General features: G+C 42.0%; 1 long non-coding RNA gene across 2 annotated transcripts; it reads right to left on the reverse strand.

Moving 5' to 3' along the window:
* Positions 1 to 10,546: 10,546 nt before the first annotated feature.
* On the reverse strand, positions 10,547 to 11,528 carry LOC122012024. 2 transcript variants are annotated; one of them, XR_006120089.1, is made up of 4 exons: positions 11,233 to 11,528; positions 11,038 to 11,128; positions 10,749 to 10,811; positions 10,547 to 10,619 (listed from the first exon to the last, which is right to left on the reverse strand). It is a non-coding gene; the product is annotated as an uncharacterized LOC122012024 (long non-coding RNA). The 2 variants fall into 2 exon arrangements; XR_006120090.1 differs by having other exon boundaries at positions 11,038 to 11,131.
* Positions 11,529 to 13,522: the final 1,994 nt, after the last annotated feature.

Consider the following 13,522-nt stretch of genomic DNA (forward strand, 5'->3'; position numbering starts at 1 on the left):
ATGTTGAAGTTGGGTTTTGAACCCAAGACCTCGGGCTTGACCCGAGTCTTAACCGAAGTCAGCCAACCAACTAAGCTAAGCAAGTTTTGTTTAATATATGGAACAAATGGTATTTAAAGAATTAAAGAATAGTTGGTAACAGAAAAATAATTAAAAGGGGGAAAAAGTGCGCAGCGGAGGATTCGAAACCGCAACCCTTGATTTAGTCCAAACATGGCTGACCAACTGTTCCGCGGTTATTTCGTGAATAGATAAGAACATGTAATATTGTTAAGTTATAAAAGGACAAGTTAAGAGGGGGTTAAGTTATTTTCTTTTCTCTCCCGTAACCTAATTCCTTCGCCCTTTCCTCTCTCGCGCGCGCGACAGCGCTGTTCGGGCGACGGCGTCGGCGATCTTCGTGAGCGAAAACGAAGCCGAGGAAGCTAGGGCTTCTCCGACGAGCACCCCTCTCCGTGGAGTCTTCGTACCATCGGGCTCCTCTCGTCAAGAAGGAAGTCGGGAGCACGAAGAAGAGCCGGGATTGGGAGCTCACCCGAACCCTAGAAGCACTAGGAGGTTTCTCCTTTGGCTGTGAGTCAAGGAAACGAAGATAAAGGGAAAGACAAGATTTAGCAAGGAAGGCGACAAGGTGGCGCGGATGGTGTGTGATGCCAGGACTATGGAAGCCTTGGGACTTAGTTTAGGAATTTATTAAGATTGTCATTTATTAAGAATGTATTAGATGAGTCATTTAGTCTTCCGCTGTTAGTTAATTGTATGTTTTTATTTTGTTCCCTCTATTCATTGCTTGCATGATTTGATTTCATTAAACTGCGTGGTGATGTTATTCCTTTTGTGTGTTTGATATGTGTTCCAGCCGCCTGTGGCTGTGTATATTATGTTATGTATTAATGATTATGGTCACCGGTACAGGGGAGATTCTGCCGAAATTTTTCGGTAGGGTTTCCATGTGATTTTTAATCACACCGGTTAAGTAGAGTTAGTAGTTAAGTAACGGTCATCCTTAGAGAATAATAGTAGTAAGAAGGGTGGTCGTTACATGGAAAGTCCTGGTGTCGCGAACCAGGTGAAAGTCTGGACTAGCCGGGAAGCGGATGTCCAGCAGAAAGTCCGGAAGCGTCGAGTGCTGAGCAAAAGTCCAATCGATCTGGAGGATCGCACTGGCAACAGGTAAATCTCCTGAGTGGAGTAGGTGAGGACGTGTTCTCTGTAGAGAGAACAGTAGGCGTCGGGTCGACCTAGGGTTTCCGGGGGGAAACCTGAAGTCAAACCCGGACAGTTCGAATGCTGTCAAAACTTTCATTATTATCATTCATTATGTTTCTGTGCTAACTTTGTTTTACAGGGTATGTGTTTGGGACTAACACATTTTGCAGGAACAAAGGAGCAAGTTACAACTCGGATGAACCAGGAAAAGCCAGCGCAGAAGGTTGGAGGCGCCTTAGATGAAGTTCAAGGCGCCTTGGGTCGAAGGTTGAAGGCGCCTTGGATAGGCTGAAGGCGCCTTGAACTGGATGAAGTTCGACCAAGTCTGTGTTGATCTCCGCGGGTGACTCGGCCTGTTTAAGGAGCCTTGAAGGGCTTCAAGGCGCCTTGAACACCCTTTATAAGGGGTCTCGAGCAGCAGCACCAGTATAATGAACTCCAAGCAATCCTTACGCTACAAGCTGCTCTAGAAACACCCAGAAGTGCTGTTACAAGTCCCCGACAACCCGGAGCTTCAGATTCTGCTACTTTATTGTTCTCGGTATAATTTGTTTTAGTCCTTTCAATTGTAATATCTTATTGTACATTTTACGAGCTTATAGTTGTTGCCCACGGAAAGCGATCAAGGATCGCGGGCCTTCGAGTAGGAGTCGCCTTAGGCTCCGAACGAAGTAAAACTTCTTGTGTCCCTCTGTGATTGCATTCGTTATTTTCGCTGCGTATATTTACTTTGATAGTTTTACGATTCCGATACGATCAAAATAGCCACGAGCGCTATTCACCCCCCCTCTAGCGCGTCTCGATCCAACATACAACTCCAAGTCCAAGAGGAAGGTGTTAACATATCATAGAGTTTTATATAGCTATAGAACTAATACTAAGTCTAGAAGTCAAGTCAAGGTTACAAGGGAAGCTATCCCTAGAGTTGACTTTAAGTAGACTTGTGTAATAAAGGCTTCTAAGAAGCCTAGGAAATTCATTAGGAAGATATCAAAGAAAGTTATCCCTAATGAATATTTAGAACACACAAGAATCATCAATAGACATTGGGCTCCTAAGAGTGTATTCTCTACACCCTAGATGAGTTTGAGTATGTCAACTCTAATTAGAAGGGTAGTTAATCCAACCACAGTGAAGTTGGCACTTGATCTTGTCCGAAAACGATGAAGATAGTTGGCTGAGGATGTGGCTCTGCGGTTGAACGTGTGAAGACTCCGCTCCGCTCCGCTCTGCAAAACCAAGAAAGTCAATGTCAGGCCAGGGAAGGGGTCTCTGACGTTGGCCTTCCGACGCTAAAGTCAGTCACTGACAATAGTGAAGAACAAAGAGAACTGTAATAGTAACAAGAGCGTAATCACAAATAATGCATACCTCCGCCGGTGCATGGACCCCCCATTTATATAGTGCCCCTGTAGCGTATGTGCATGCTTCTCAAAGGACATGCATGTTTCCCCATTTTTCTATAAAAAGACAAGTTAGAAAGGTATCTCTGACACCATTCCTTAACAGAGTGTGAAAATCTCTGATGTGATAGTGGGAAGTTTCCATCGTACGCTTTGCCTACTAACCATGCTCTGTTGTCAGTGGTACAAACTCTCAAAAAGATACGATGAGCTGTACAAGTGGTCCCACTATTGGACGAATGGAAGACGCTCGGCCAGGACTCCCCGCTCGCTCGGTCAGAGTAGTTCTCCTCTTGGGTCTATGACTCAGTAGATCATCATCGTTTAGCCGGACAAGCAATCCAGTCGGACTAGCCTTTATAGATGCTTGGTTCAGTAGGTTGCCCTCCATCCGGCTAGACAAGCGATTCGGTTGGCCTAGCCTTTATATGGTTGTCATAGCTATGAACATCTGGTTTCCTTTCTCTGATCGTCAAAGTATCAAGGCACTACCTTCATCCGACCGGATAAGCGGTCTAGCCGGATAAACTACTGAGCGACTATTTGGTTATGGGACCTTCTTTTGCAGAGTGGACAGCCATATCCGCCTGGTGTTTTGAGGCATGATCGGCCCATTGCCACCCGCTCGGCCGATTATGTTGACATTGACTTCCATGTCGGTCACTCTTCCCATCTTTGACTCGTCCTTGGTGAGCCCCCCTTTGCCGTTATATCATAAACTTTTCTCTCAAGTCTAGTCGAAGGAGGCTATAAGTCCGACTGACTAGACAAGTTCGACGACCTTTCCGCCTAGTCGAACCTATATTACTTTTAGCCACTCGGAATTATTTTTCGCCAATCAAAGGTTTATAGTCGCCACTCGACTTTTATAACTATTGTAGTTGAATTCTGTTATGAGACGGATGACAATTAGTCTCCAATAAGCCACCTCATGGCCATCTCTCCAATCGGTAAGTTCTCAATTTGATCGGGATGCTTGTGGATGACCCTTAACCATTTTTTCAACTTCCCGCCACCTCCCTAGGTGAGCGAGCGCCTTCTAATGGCCACTTACGTCAGCCTGATTTCTCGAAGATCGTGTAAATCTTTAGTCATTAATACCAAGCACGTCACTCATGTCTTTTAATTAAACCTCATTAATACTCCCCATAACAGAGTGCCACGTGTCTATCTTTCTACCGCCACACGTTGATGTGATAGGCAGATGCCTATGATTGATGTGATGGCTGTCTTTTAAAATTCAACGGTCAGATTAAAGCTTTGCATTTTGAATCCCTCGATCGGATGGCCTAGAATGGTCGTCCCTCAAGTTTTTAAACCCTTATTCCTCTTTGTTTTCAATACTCCGCGACATTTTCGTTCTCGCACCCTTCCCCTACCGATTTTCATCTCTGCTCCTAGCCGACGATCCTTTTCCTTAGTAAGATTTTCTTCCTTTCCCATCCTGATCTTTGATTTTTCATCGCTTTTCTATGGCCTGCTCCTCTCCTCCTCCATCGCCCATCGTCGGACTGTGGTATACTTCCACGAAATCTGAATTCAATGGCCACGAACTTACTCAAATGCAGATGACTTATGGTAGCCCTGATGACTACCAAATAGTCATCCCCACTGCATATGCACGCCCCCACATGCCATCGGACGACTTGCTTACTTTTTTCAAAGACCAGTTTTTAGCCAATCTACCCTTCCCAATCCACCCTTTCTTTTCTGAAATTTATAGATATTTTCACATTCCTCTACCTTAGCTAGTGCCGAACTCCTTTAGGCTTCCGTGCGGGGTGGTAATCTTATTCCGCTTGTATAGCATCTCGCTCGTCCCACATATTTTTCATTACTTCTACTACCCCAAGCTCTTTGAGATGAGTACTTTTCTTATACATGCCCGAGTGGGTGATAGGAGCTCGAGTGTCGTGCTACGGGAGCTTATCAAATTACAATTAAAATTACCGAACCCCTCTACACTAAAGTAGTATAGAGATGACTCGGGTCGTCTCCCAAAGAATGTAACGATAGGATGATAACTTTAGAATTAGTTATGACTTTTGGATTTTTGATATGAAACTGGGGGTTTGGGTTTTGAATTTTGAACTACGATATGAAATAACAAAACAAGTATGAAATTAAACCTAAAGAACAAAAGAGCAAAGTAAGTATGAAATTTAATCCTAATTAATGAAAGACATCCTATCTATCCATTAATAGTGATATCATAATGCATTGTCACTCTACGCTACGATTTCACCAATAATAGAATTAATCTAAGGAATGAAATAGCAAAGCATTAAATGAACCTAACCTAGTAAATGAAAGACGATGCAAATAAGAAAACCTAGTCTAACTTAAACTATGATTGGAAGGAAATTAAAGACAACATAGAGTAAACAAATAATGAAACTAAGCATGGAATATAACTTAGAGCATTAAAGAAAGCTAATCTACCCTAGCCTAATTGCATTCAAACGAAGAACAAAACTTATAGCAGTTGCAAAAGACAAGATAAGCAAACATTAAGTGAAATAAAATGCACGAATTTAACCTTACTGTTGTAAGAAACATTTTGTCGAACACCTTACGAGCATAGATCAAAATGACATGAGTACGTGCACTAAAACATGAGAGAATAATTTAGTACAAGCATCAAACAATCAACCATACAAATCAACATATCAATATGAATCAAGTGAAGAAATGCAAAGATCAAAAGCTGGTGGAATCTGTCCGGAGTTTGATGAAGAAGTGATGCTCTGTTCTTGAAAGCAGCTGTTGAAATTTGATGAAGGAAAAAGATCTGCTGCTTGGACTGGAAACTCGCCGGTGGAATCTGTCGCGTACCCTAGCTTCCTCCTCTAACTCTCCCTGCCGTCACACGAAACGTCCGGCGATCGAACCCCGAAAGTCGGTGAACTAAAGCTCACTGCCGCTGTCGTTCCCTTGAAGCCCTAGCTTTTGCAACCCGCGCCAGCGAGTGCAACAAGGAAGCTATGGAAAGGGGACTCACCGGAGAACCCCTCCGGTGAGGTGAAGATGATTGGATGATGTCGTCACCGACGCTAGCAGCCGCCGGAACTTGTCGCCCACCTGTGTGCTTGGAAGAAAGAAGAGGAAGGTTGGATTGTGGAGATCCGGCCGGCGGCAGTGGAGTGGAAGTGGACTGTCGGCCGTTAGTGGAGAAGAAAGGCAGTGGCGATGGCGTGCCCTAGCTCTGCCGCGAGGAAGAAAAACAAACGGAAATTGGAGATCCTGCTACTGTGCCATGCTTTGTGGATTTATTCCCCCAAATCCGATCCGATGGTCCTGATCAACCCAGATCCGATGGAGTGGCTGAGATCAAATCTGAGTGAATGGTCGAGATCAACTGAAACCCATTGAATGGTCAGGATGGCTAGATCAAGATGAGCGGCTCAGATCATTCCAGATCTACACAGATTGGCCAGAATCAACCAGATCTTGATGAACAGCTAATATTAATCAGATCTGAATCTTTCATTTAATTTGCTTCAGATTTAATCCAATGGCTCAGATTTCTTCAGATTGGACTTCTCATTAACTCAAGCCTTTATGTTCAATTTGGTCAACTTGAGCTCAATCCCTAAAAAAAATAAAAGTGCACAATTATAAGTAAAAATCTATAAAAATAGGAAGAATTATAACAAAACTCATAATGTGAATCTAACTCAATAAACATGATAAGAATAAACAATTAATCATATGAAAGGATTAAAATATGAAAATTAAGGGCAGAAATAATGCATCAAAATGCTAATTATCAGTGGGCTCTGTATTTTTTGATGAAATGCCTTCTTCCAACAAGCATTGGAAGGAGTAGTACTTTTTCATTTGTCTTCCCACGTGGCCATCCTTCCTGACTGGCTGGCAAATGGAGCTGATGAAGCCTCCCGCCTTGTGCAAGTATCGTTGGGAGCCGACCTACCTCTATGCGACCACTCAACTGGCTGGTCAGAAATACCACATACATAAGCTACTACACTAAGGTGTTTTATATATTTTTGGGGTAAGTCCCCTCCTCTTACGACTGCTCAGCTCTCGAGGTGAACTTTTTTCTCTACTTATTGCCTTAAAGTTTAACTGATTTCTCTTTCTTTTTCGCAGCTAAAGTCATGTTGAAGGCAACGCTGAGCAACAAGAGTAAACTATCAAATGTTGAGATCAATGCGCTCACGGCGGCCAAGATGGAGAGCCACGATCTTCGGTCGATCAATAGTTCCACTGATCAGACTGATGATGCAATCCGAGTGGCAGGGAGCAACGCCGCCGCTACCACTAAGGAGCTTCCTCCCATGCGACCCACCATCATCTCGATGGTCATACCATCTGAGTCGGTGTCGATCGAGTCGGCATGCTCTAGCGAGCCGCCACTTCAGTGCCAGCGAAGAAAGAGACTCCACTCGAAGGGTACCTCCCACTCGGGAGCCTCAACATCGGCGCCTATGGAAGTGCCTACTTCCCAACCCTCTGTCCGAGTGGGGTGAGAGTTCATCTTCTGCCATCCTCGAGAGGATGGTTACTTTGCCTATGCCGCCTTCATCCGACTGGACTCCATCAGTGCTTAAGCTTCCGACCGACAGGATTCTAGCCAGCCAATTTCCTTCCTACCATTGTCGGCCGATCTAGCGATCTCAATTTCCGCCATTCGCTCCTCGAAGTTCAAGTCCAAAGGCTAGGCGACTTCGGAGCTCTCCAATCCAATTGGCCATAAACACATATTAGCTCTGATCCACCTACCCACTGATGTCTAGTGCTCTCTAGATGATGATACACCTCGATCGCCTAAGCACATGATCTGCATCCAAGGTCCTCTGGCCCAGACCTGGGCGGATGCCATGGGCATGGCGATGACAATTTCGCCCGAGGAGCCAGCTAACAACTTTACTCAGAAATCCATTATGATAAGTTACGTTCCTCGAAAGTTTTTATTCTCTTTTATTATGCCTTTTCTGATTCTTTCTTCTTGCAGTTCTGGGTGGAGAGTTTGACGATGTGTCAGAGGTTGGCCTTCCTCGAGCATGAAAATAAGCAACTACAAGCCCCGATTAAATCGGCAAGTGTTTCCCGAGCTACTGTTAAAGCGCTCACCGCTGAGGTCGCTCAACTGAAGGAGGATTTAGAAAAGTCTTCTGAAAAGCTGGTGAGATCTAAGCGGGCCCTGTCGACAGAGAAGAATAAAAGCCAGGAGCAGACCCAGCAGCTCGAGCGACTCAACAAGCAGGCCCGAGATTTTGACTCTAAGGTCAAATCGGTGAACACTCAAAAATTTGGTGCCATAGAGGACCTAGAGAAGGAAAACTTGGAGGTTAGGCCTTAGACAAGAAGCTTAAGGAGACTGAGACAGCTTTGGTGTAAGAACAATCGAGTCGATTGGTGGAGCAACAGAAAATCGTCGATCAAGACGCTGAGCTGAAGTCTCTGAAGGCTGAGCTGGAGGCATCCAAGGCCTAGCTGGCTAAGTTTCAAGAGGACAAGCCCACTCGGCTAGAGGACTTCTGAGTTAAATATCTCCACTCGGAAGGTTTCAACCAACTCTTCTCTGATCGGATCCTATGACTCTTTGATCTCGGCATAGCTGGCACCATCCGGCAGTTGAAGGATGACGGCTACCTTTTCGTCGATGTCTCCATTACGTCGATTCGGAAGGATGAGCTTGTGGCCTCCCTCCCCGAGGACGTTGTTGTCAATCTAGCGTAGTTTTTCTCTACCAGCATTTTGTAATGGGGAACATCCTTTGTAAATTTTTCCAAGTACTAATCCATGCGCCCCCGTTCGGCGCTTTAGAATTTGCCTACTTTATTCCTCTTTATATATAACTTAGTCACCTCGTACAATAGTTTGAATCTTCTATGAACCGTGGTTGAGCGACATCCCTTTGTAGAAAATAAGAATGGGTGCTTTGCTCGATCGGGTCAAGTATCTCCCAAACTTAGTTATAATTTGTCCGATCGGGTTGGAAGTCTTTGACACTTGAGTTTTTATTCGAAAGTCTCGATGATGACCGCTAGGTTTTATAGCCGTAGCTCGACTTTCAATACTTTCTTCGAACTTAGAATTTAGGATTTATAGTTGCCACTCGGCTGTTGAATCGGGATTTATAGTCGCCGCTCGACTATTGATTATTTATTATCCTAGAGTTTATAGTCACTGTTCGACTGTTGATTCACCCTCTTGCTTGAGTTTATAGTCGTCGCTCAGCAGTTTACAGTTTATCGTCCAACAATTTATAGTCACCACCCAACTTTTTACAGTTTACAGTTCAAGGGTTTATAGTCATCGCTCGACTATTGATTCACTATCATGCTCGAGTTTATAGCCTCCGCTCTGCTATTTACAGTTTATCGCCCAAGGATTTATAGTCACCTCTTGACTATTTACAATTTACCGTTCAAGTGTTTATAGTCGCCGCTTGATTATTGATTCACTATTATGCTCGAGTTTATAGCCGCCACTCGACTATTTATAGTTTATCGTCCAAGGGTTTATAGTCGTCGCTCGACTATTTAATTATCAATATTTAAGGGTTTATAGCCGCCGCTCAGCTTATGAAACTTTCTCCTTGAATCCAGGGTTTATAGTCATCACTTATTGTTGATTTCCTTTATGCTCGGGTTTAAAGCTATCACTCGGCTGCTATTCTCACACGCAAGGGTTTATAGTTGTCGCTCGGCTGTTATTCTTGCACGCAAGTGTTTATAGTCATCACTCAGCTATTATTCTAGCACGCAAGATTTTATAGTCATTGCTCGACTTAGGAGTCCTTAATAAGGGTTTATAATTGTTGTTCAATTTTTAACTTGGTCAATCGACCCAAGAGTCTGGGACTCTTAATCGATTTTTCCTTCATTATTCCGTGCATTGATGAAATAGATACTTTGCCTATTTACACGAATGTATTCACGAAGCCTTTTACTCAACTCGGTAAGACTGGAGATGGTTAGCACTCTAAGGTCGCTCTAGATTTTGCCCATTCTCATCTTGTAAATAGTAAGATGTCAAGTTGAGCTTCCGAATGACCTTGTATGCATACAAGAAAACTGGCTTTTCGCAGCACGCAAATTCACTTTTCGCAGCGCGCATTGCGCGCTGCACAGTTAAAAGCTGTTGAAAGTCATAAATTATTCGCGGCGTGCTTTTGCGCGCTGTGAATAGTATTTTCCGCAGCGCGCAAAGCACGCCGCGGATACTATTATCCGCGGCGTGCTTTGCGCGCTGCGGATAGTATTTTTCGCAGTGCGCAACGCACGTCGCGGATACTATTATCCGCGGCGTGCTTTGCACGCTGCGGATAGTATTTTCCGCAGCGCGGAAAGCACGCCGCGAATAATAGTATCCGCGGCGTGCGTTGCGCGCTGCGAAAAATACTATCAACAGCGCGCAAACGTATGTTGTTAATGGTCTTAACTATATTAAAAAAAATTGACAAAAATAATAAATTAAAATTTTACAACAAATTTAGTACAAATCAAATCCATACAGAATTAATAAAAGTCATAGCTTTTCATTATACCACAAAAACTCAACATCTAAAACAATATATGAAATCTCTAATAAACTAGCAATTACATAACAACAATTCAACTTACAATCCAAACAAATTAGTATAATATGTATCAATCACACAATACTATAAATTTAGATAATCATGCGACCGTGCTTCCTATTACATCATCGAGAAACTGCATTTAATCATTTGGTCGAATTAGGTCCACCTGAAATTGAACACATGTACCAACTCACAAATAAAAAACAGCTTGAACACATGTACAAGGAGGAAAAGAAAAAACATTTTAGGCTGTATAAATAGAGATCTTAAGTATAAATTCTTATGAAAAACAAGATCAGTGAAATAAAATACTAAAGGAATCTAAAATGAGTGGACATGCTTTCTATTTTCTCTCCAACAGCTTGAGTACTAGGTTCCCCATTTTTTTTCTTGTGACCTTCAATCCAAACTTGCAATCTTGTAATTTTTGTATCTACCGGACTTGTCTTTTCCTTAAATATAGAAATATATACAAAATCATTACGACACAATTCAAAAGATACATATATCATTACTTATTACTTAAATTATAAAAAATTAAAAATAATTATCATAATGTGAGTCAAACGAGCATAACCTACCTGAATGGAGAAGTCTCAAATCCTGTTAAGGCACTACCACAACAAATCTACTGATATTTTGAGCTGGAAAATCCAAATTGGATATGCTTCAGCTGTTACCGATAAGAATTAAATCCACATAATTATTTAACAAAGAACATACAAGAAACTAAGACGGAAAAGTGAAACTGTTCGACCAGAAGGAACAACAATTACATAATATCTTTCCGATCTTGTAGCAACAAATCAAACTCGGAAAAGCAAGTAGCATGGAAGTTCCATCTCAGATATGCTCGTCGAGAAGAACTACCTTAGCACAAATCATGGAGCTTTCTAGATATGTAGCAAGCCAACAGAGACCAAGCCAACACTCAGACGCCATCACAATGCAAGACCAAACACTACTTTGCGGAAAAGAATTAGTGCTATCAATTCAACAGTACATTAAAGACATGAATCTAGTGGCAGACTTATATATAACATGCTTGCGAATATAAGTAAATACCTCTTCGTTCAAAACACAATTTGAAGATTATCTAGGTCTATGTATGTCATCTTAGGGTCCTCTGCCATTTTAGTATCAAATAGAGGAGTAGCCAGCTTGGGAGGGTTCTAAACAAAGGTGAATCACTCATTAAGAAAAAAAATCTCCAAAACAATCAAACATGCAAGTTAACTTTTTGATTACCAAGAAAGAAAATCACATATAAAAAATTGATTCCTACATCATTATATTTTAAACAAATAAATATCATGTATTATTCACACAAGTTTTACAAAACTTGTAATTACAAAACTTGAAAAAACATATCATTATATTTTAATAGGTAGAGGTAACTGACAAAGTTTTTCCTTGGTATTATGTCCTTCCATCATGTAATTGCCACAAAGTTAATTTTTTTTATGGATAACAGTATATAAATATGATCATTCTTTGGCCTGTGCCAAACAAATTTGCTATTGTTATAAGAGAGATAGTTCAATAAACTAGATTGCAAATGAATCATAGAGATTGCAGGAACCTAAGTTGAAAGAAAACGTTTAATATGTCATCAAGATAATATACATACTAAACCTAGAACTCTATCATAGAACAAAACAAAAAAGATATTAAAAAAATAAATAAATAAATAAAGTACGGAAAACCTAGAACTCTATCATAGAACTCTTATCCTAATTGTTAGAAAAAGAGATAGAAACATGGGAGAATTAGGATATACACAAACCTAAGAGGAGATGAACTCTTATCCATTAGATTAATTCTAAACTAAATAAATCTACACACAATCAACAACTAATTACAACATGTATCAACTAATGATATACCAATCATACTAACTGATCTAGTAATCTAATTAACCCTAATTCCTACACCTTACCTCAAATCACAGCTACTGTTGATGCTGGAACAAGTAGAGCAGAACCAAGAACACCTACAGTACACAGAACCTCACCTCACAGTCGTTCTTGTTGATCCACAGCACTCAACCTCATTGGAATCAATCGGATCACAACAGGAGGTCAAGCAGGGAGATCACTGATCAATTAACCATCCTTCTAGCCTCTTCTCGGCAGCTCAAGAACACCTCCCTGATACCAACATCTCCAAATCTGTAACCTAATTCAACCGAAAAGAAGAAGAGGATCGGTAACAAAGAAGAGGACCTAAGCTTACCTCAATCGGTTGTCTCCAGAAGGTATCGCCCAATCCGATCCACTTTGAGGAGCCACGGATCGTTATGTGAACAGCTCAAGAAGGAGGAAACGAAGGGTCAATCGGTCGGAAACAACCAAAACCAAGCCCTCCACCGTGCCCTAGCCACCTAGCCATCGTCGCTCATGCGTAAGAACCGGCCGAGGAAGGGATCGCTCCATCGGAAGAGCTTGGACAGCGTCAGCACCTTCAAGAATCCGGAGACGGTCCTCAGGCGACGCGAAGAGGCCCAGATCGTCGGAAAGCAGTTGCCCTCTGTCGGCGTCGGGTGCGTCGGATCTTCCGCGTGAGAGAAGAGAGAGATCGGACTGAGAAGGAGAAGGGCTTCGGCTGGATCTGAGCTTAAGGGTCGATTCCGGCAGAGAAAAGATCGCCGGAGCTGAAGCCTTGCTCCGTCGGCGTCGATCGTCCGCGAGAGAGAACAGAGAAGAGAGGAAGTCGGGTCGCGAGGGGTTGGGGAAGAAAGGTTCGGCGTTTGGGAAAGAAAATAAGGAAAAATGATTATATAAATAAAACATTTCCTCACTTAAATGGGTATCCCAAACCGGCTTTATCCGCGTCGTCAATTTGTCCCCTTAAAACCCGTCGTACGAACTCCGAAAAATTTCCAAAAAATTTCTAAAAATTCTGGAAAAATTTTATAAGGCTATTTCCCAAATAACCTTATTATTTAAATTTTCCGATATCTTACCGCGTGCAGCGTGAGAAGTTTTTCGGCGCCGTAGGGAAAAGTGCGGAGGGTGTGACAAGTGCGGACGAGGGTTTGGATTTTTGCTAAGGCTAATTATTAATAGATTAAACTAATTATTAATGGATTAATAATGACATTTATTAGAAATGTCAAGATAAAGGATCTAACATGAAATTTTATTTTATTTTTGTATTATTTTTAAATAAATGTCATTATAAGGTATTTATTATGACACTTAGAAATAAGTGTCATTAAGATAATATCACAATAGATTAATTTTCCTATAGTGGGAGAGGAAGCGGCGATGGCTTTGGCGGCTTTGATCCGGTTTATGTTTTTAACCTAGCATTTTTTTTATTTTAATTGTGTTTTTTTACTTATTACATTTTT

This window comes from Zingiber officinale, chromosome 8A (genome assembly GCF_018446385.1).
Source record: "Zingiber officinale cultivar Zhangliang chromosome 8A, Zo_v1.1, whole genome shotgun sequence".
In the NCBI taxonomy this organism is placed as follows: domain Eukaryota; kingdom Viridiplantae; phylum Streptophyta; class Magnoliopsida; order Zingiberales; family Zingiberaceae; genus Zingiber; species Zingiber officinale.